This window comes from Hirundo rustica, chromosome 4 (genome assembly GCF_015227805.2).
Source record: "Hirundo rustica isolate bHirRus1 chromosome 4, bHirRus1.pri.v3, whole genome shotgun sequence".
Lineage (NCBI taxonomy): Eukaryota > Metazoa > Chordata > Aves > Passeriformes > Hirundinidae > Hirundo > Hirundo rustica.
The window spans coordinates 50,814,842-50,821,278 of record NC_053453.1 but is presented as its reverse complement, the minus strand read 5'-3'; positions in this window follow the sequence as shown (position 1 = coordinate 50,821,278).

Genomic DNA, 6,437 nt, shown 5'->3' with positions numbered 1-6,437 from the left:
ATTATAAAGCTTAGATCTTTATTTCCTTGCTTTACGTGTCTCACCTAAAAATTGGTATAGAAAAAAACTTCAGAGACACTCTGATAATGTTCCTTGCCTCAGGTCTGCAAAAGTCTGCTCTAGAGAAGGGGTTGTAACGGAATACTAGGATTCAGAGGTTTTGTTGATCATCTGCAGATCAGGAAGAATTTAATTCTTGTACTGTGTAATTTGATCTTTAAATTTTTTCACCTTCCTCTGAGATTGGCTTTAGGATGTGCAGTATGGAACACAGGTGATCTGTACTTTCAGGGGCAATAGATACTCATATTTTTGATTCCTTGCAGATTGCATCATGCCAGGACTAGATTTCTGGCTGGGAAACAGATATCCCAAAAGTCAGATTGGCAGGAATATTTCTGTCCAACTTTGTCTATGGAGCAGGCTGTATATATATCACTAGTTACATCTCTCTAAAAGATTTTCCATCAGGGGCTGGGGATAATGTTAGCACCTTAATAGTCTCTCTTCCCTACTACTTGTAATGATCAGTTCAATTTTCCAGGTTTTTGAGGTACTTAGCTTAGTTGACTCTTCAAGTTTTATGTAAGCATAACTGAGTTAAATGTAATGGCTGTGACAGAGATGGCCATGGTGAATGATCTAATAACTTTTTATATTAGCTTCCACTCAGGCACAGCATTCCCAGACACTTGTATGTTTCAGTAGATTCATTCAGTTCCAGTGCAGAAGTGTTCACTTAATCTATCACTGATACTTTTATAGACTTACATACTATCTGGAAAGTAAATTAAAGAAAAGAACATTAGTCTTTGCAACTCAAGAAAGAAGTAGTGCTAGCCTCAACTATATACATTAGGATATTTTTGCTTAGGACATGCCCAAGCCTGACATTCTGTATCCTTGCAATTATCACTATCCAATAATCACAAGTGGAAGAATGAAGATTTCACTGTATCTAATGCGTTTCTTAAATTAGTGTGCTCTATTTCTTTTTTTTCCCTCATGGTGTCACTATAGGATAAAGTTAATGCTCGTTGGGTATTCTCTATACTGGAGCATATTTCCATTTCCTTTGTCTCACTGGCTTTCTGATTATCTGTGTTTAGAAAATATGATAACAAATATACCACCTTCAACTTTGAACACATTCTCTCAAACATTGGCCTATCCTTAACACTGAGCATGAATTTTTTTTCTTTTTCTTTTCCTTTTTTTACCCTCTATGGATTTGATATCAGAATGAATTTAGCATTATATAAGGTGTGGAGAATTCGAGCAGTTCTAATGGCTTGCAAATAGGAAATGCCATGTTTAAAAACAGGCACATGTATTACAATCAAATGAGTTTATGAAGTTACATCTGTGATAGACTTCTTCATCACACATAAAACTAATCAAATGAGTTTATGAAGTTACATCTGTGATAGACTTCTTCATCACACATAAAACTGTATGAATCACAGAATGGGTAGGGTTGGTAGGGACCACAGTGGGTCCAACCTCCCTGCTCAGGCAGGGTTATCCTAGAGCACATGACACAGGCCTGCATCCAGGGAGTTCTTGAATATTTCCAGTAAGTTTCATCTTTCCTCATGTTGTTGTAATGTGTTTTGAAATAAGCTTTTATGATTGATAGGAAAAGCAGTTTTCCTATCCAAACTCAGTAGCAAGAGAAGACAGGAAAGACAGAGAGAGAGAGAGAAATTTGGTTTAATTTACATTTTGATAGCATTGATAGCATTTTTGTCTGCCTAGTTGTTACTGCTTTACCCAGACCCACACTCTTGAGTATATCTAGGTACCTGACTTCCACAGAAGGAAGAAAGTTGTAGCACTCTATAAAGGTTATGTAGAATTGAAGAGAAATTTGCATGTGGTCTTTAAAAGAGTGAGCAGGAGCCAGCTGGAGATGCCGTTTTCAGTTCATGAATTTGGAGCACAGCCTTCCTGAAAGGCAAGGACCATAGGCCATTTCTCTGCTTTCCCTCTTCTGCCTCTTCAGCAGGATGGTGGTGTTCAGGCTGGTTGCACTCAGGCTTGTAATGAGGATGAGTGTGACTGTCTAGTCAGTAGGAATGAAATAATCCACCAGTTCCACAAAATCTACATCCAGTGAGAACTCTGGCCACAAGTGAAAATTGTGGTCAGCCTCTGTCTAGCTCAGGTTATCAGGTGTGAAAGTTAACTAGATCCAGCATATGGTTAACCAGAACCAGTCTGGCCTTGATAGCAGTAGAGTCAGTTTGCTGATTTAGCACAGAGGTTGGTTCATCTAAAGAAGCCAAAGAATACTGAACAATTGCAGAGCTGTTCAGTAAAAGCCTAAGAATTATCACCCTATGCTTTCCAGTGGGCTGAAAATCCTGCCAGGATTTCCAGCCAGTTAAGAGTCCTTTTTCCTCCCATTCTCTTCAGATGGTCTTTTAACATGAGATAACAAATATCCCTCTTCTTAGATAGGTGCCCACATCCAAATATTGTCTCTAATGCCTATGCCATGTCTCTCACTAATGTGCTTGCCACTGCTACACAGTTCCTTCACAGAGTTAATTGTTCTTTGGGCTGGTACTTTGGAGATAGTTGAAGTTACACTTTCTAGACTGTTGTCTTGTTGACATTTTAGACACCATTGTCCAGTGAAGTATGAAGCAGGCCAGCTGAACTGGCCTGAACACATTGAAAGAAATCTAGGGCAAAATTAGAGTCCTGCATGTGGCACAAATGACCTGTTTTAATCTAGAATGGGAGATAAACTATTTCACAGTTGTATGTGCATTAGCTGTCTAGCATGCTTCTTCTTTTCCAAAGGACAGACAAAACCTTCACAGCCTGACGATTCCCTTGCCAATGGTCACCATTTTATGGCCATGACAGTTTTTGATGCTGAGATGTTGACTTTAAACTGCAAGGCATGTGTACTTCGTGGTTTTGCAGGTGAAGCAGCTTCTCATAAATTTCTGGCAGAATACCAGAACCAGAGACGCTGAGTGTTTCTTCCTGCCAGCTGTGAGCAGTGGCTCTTCTAGCTTTTAATAAACACCAGGCCAGCTTGGAGGAGTCACTGCATCCAGCCTCAAATGCAACATCAACATCTGCTTTAGGAAAAACCCTCTAACTCCACATACACAGAAGTTCCCTGTCGTTTGTCAGGACTTTCTGCAGTTTTACGCCTTGTCCTAGCAGCAGCTTTTTTACTGTGCAGATGTGGTGGTGGATTCCCATCTCACAATGGCCCACACCACGATTTCAGAAATGCTTGTTAAGCCTTGGCCCTGATGAATGACAGCTCAGCTAAGTTCCTTGAACTTATCAGAAACACTGTGTGCTCCCAGCAATTTATTTTGGCTATTGAGCTCCTGCTTTTTAGCAAACACCCTTGGAAACCCATTTTTCTTGCCTGCATTAAGAATGCAAGTGTAACACTGCCTTTATGACTGAACTTTTACAGAAAGTTACTGACCTGAATTGTGGCCAGGATAGAAAATTGCTGTGACAGAAGAAAACACTCTTGCAACCCTGTAAAGAGCAGTCCTAAGTGAGACCCTCTGAGCTTTCCTGGACCACAGAGGGCTGCAGCCAGCAATTCACTCTGGGTGGGACACTCCTCCCAGAAAGAGTTTTCTCAAGTTCACCCTGCTTGTAGGACCACTGCCAAAAGCCAGCGAAGGAGCCTGGGCTGATACCCCCACTCCTCGAGGCTCTTCACCCTTCAAAATGATGCAAAGGCATCCAACATCAGTACTTCACTGATCCTAAGGGGAATTTTTCACAAGTATGTGTCCATGCTCCTTTAGTGTGTGTCTGCCAAATGTGAATATAGTATTGCAAATCATTGTGGTTTCAAACCAAACAGCTGCTTCCTTTCTCCCCAATCCCCTCCAGTGAGAAAGAAACAAAAAGGTAGAGATTATGGGTTGAGATAACAATTTACTAGAGAAAAGGCAATGAGAGAAAGAAAACAAACAGTAACAGCAAATGCTATTCATAACAACAGTGCATAAAAGAGGTGACTTACATACAGAAAGGTGCTCACCACTCCCGCCCGGCTCTGCATGGCCACCACGACAAAGACAAAATGGTGAATGTTTCCACAGCCCAGAAAATACACGGCTCTTCCCGAGACAAAGGGCAATATGGTGGATGCTCCCACCGTTGGTGTCCTCCTTCCCCAAGCCCAAGACAACAAGAAACAAGGATGGACAAACCTTCCAAGCTGGATCATCTGCACAGCACTGACTGCTCTGCCTGCACAGACTGCACTGCTCCACATCTGCACCATTCCGACTGGTTTGCTCCTCCAGAAAAAAGGAACAAAATGGTGCCATTTTCGCTGTTCACTCACCTTTTCTACCAGCTGGAACCATGTGCCCCCACAGTGACCTGGATGGTTTAGAATAGCCACTCAGCCACACCCCTCTAGGCCCTGCTCCTCTCAGCAACAGTGGGAGAATGAACTCTTGTCTTAGCCAAAATGAGGACACACATGCGCTGTGAGTATTGATCTCTGTAATCCATAAGTACATGAGATTTGTACGTGTTAGGCCTGCATGTTACTGTCGTGCTCATTGTAAATTCTAGAGAATCTTAACTTTTTGAAATTAGGCTATCAATGAAGTGCTGTTAAAAACTTGAGACCTAATCCATTGGTCCAGCCTGGAGCTAAGTTTGGCAAAAGCATGAACTTTGAGACTCAACAGGAGGGTCCCCCCATTCCCTTTTATCCTTACTCTTTTCTGTCCTTAACCTTTTCCCATCCTCAGCTTCCACATAGATAATGTTAGACTGATTTTTAGTTTGACTGATTTTAGGTTTTAGTCCAATTTTTCTCTGTGTGCTTCACTATGTGGTTCAACAGTAAAGTGAACTTTGCCAATGATTTTTACTGCTCTTTCAGTTTTTTATTAAACTTGCTTTAGCCGATACCTTTTGCCAGTGATTCTTTGAGCAATCTAAAACACCCATTCACAACAGCATATTAGAGACCTCACTACTCACATAAATTCTCAAAATCCTTCGTCACCCACATCTCATTTGGATTCCATTTTGCTTACTTTCTCATGTCAAATGCAATCTACTTCTGTATCACCGCTCTTCTTTTGCTTATTCTCCACCTTCCCACTCTAAGTCAGTCGTTGGAATTAATTCTTGGTTTTACAGCATCCAAAAGCTCCAGCTTCTTCATAGGCCCTCCCTGAACTGCCTCTGCTTCCCTTTTACCCTAGTGGTCAAGAAACAACAATTTTCCTGACTTTCTGATCTTATAGAGGTCTCTCGCTTTTTCCCTGCCTTTACTGTTAAGACTGACCATTATCCCCTCACTGCCTATGCACTTCCAGCATACCAGGAACTTAAGTGAAAAGTCATCTCAACAGAAAAAGACAAAAGTTCAAGTGTTTACTCTTTTGGATTAGCGCAAGTTTGTAGAAGTCCCTTTGGATCTGAAGAAAGGATTGCTGTCCCATGCTAGAGGAGACCCCGTGGACTTCTTTCCTACTGGTTTACACTAGTATTGGCGAGTAGATGGATATGTTTCCTTCTCCCTAGTGAGTGTTAATTCTTATCTTTCCTTCCAGTTTCAATTTGTCTGTTGTAAGGGCTTCAGTTGTTCACTGCCTGTGTCCCAAAACTTTCACACTCAATTCTTTGCCCCACCAGCCTTTCATCTGTCTCATCTTTCATCAGTCCTGCTAGTTATCATCAGTCCCTCTTGCCCCAATTATCTCTCCCAAATGAGTTCAGCTGCTTACTGTGCCACCTTACCTACTTGACATCTCTTTGATAAACCTACATTAAATTCTTCCTGCAAGGTGCCAGTTGGCATCTGCTCCTGTTGTTCCACACCTTTTCTTTACATCTGAATAGTTTTGCTGCAGCTCCTGTCTCATCCTTGAATTTTTTGGGTCAGTCAGCTGCATAAGGGGTGCCCCACTTTTATACCCTGAAAACCTGGCCCATTTGTACTTTAAGTGCCTGAAGTGAATGTGTTTTAACATAACTCCAGCACAAATCTTTACAGGGTGTGATTAAATATGGGAAGCCAGCAGTTGAGAGCGTGGAAGAACCAGTTAATTAAGGACTTTAAACTGTGACATTTTACCATCTGTAAACAAAATCTGTATTGCTAACCAAAACTCTCTCCACAGCAGTTCCTAAATTTCCTCTGTATAAGATCTAAAGCCCAGTGAAATCAGTGAAATCAGAGGGGGATTTCACTGATTTTAGTATCCTCTGCATCAGGCCCCTGATTTCCCTTAGCAATGATAAAATGATACACAAAGCTGGGACTGTACAACTTCCTTTTATTTTGTGTGCTTTTATAGGATATAAATAAATGACAAAATTACAAAATTTATAACTGGAAGCCCAAGCATATTTACATAAGTATTTGTTGCAGTGAGGCTACTATTTACTGTTCTCCTATACAATTTTCCTTT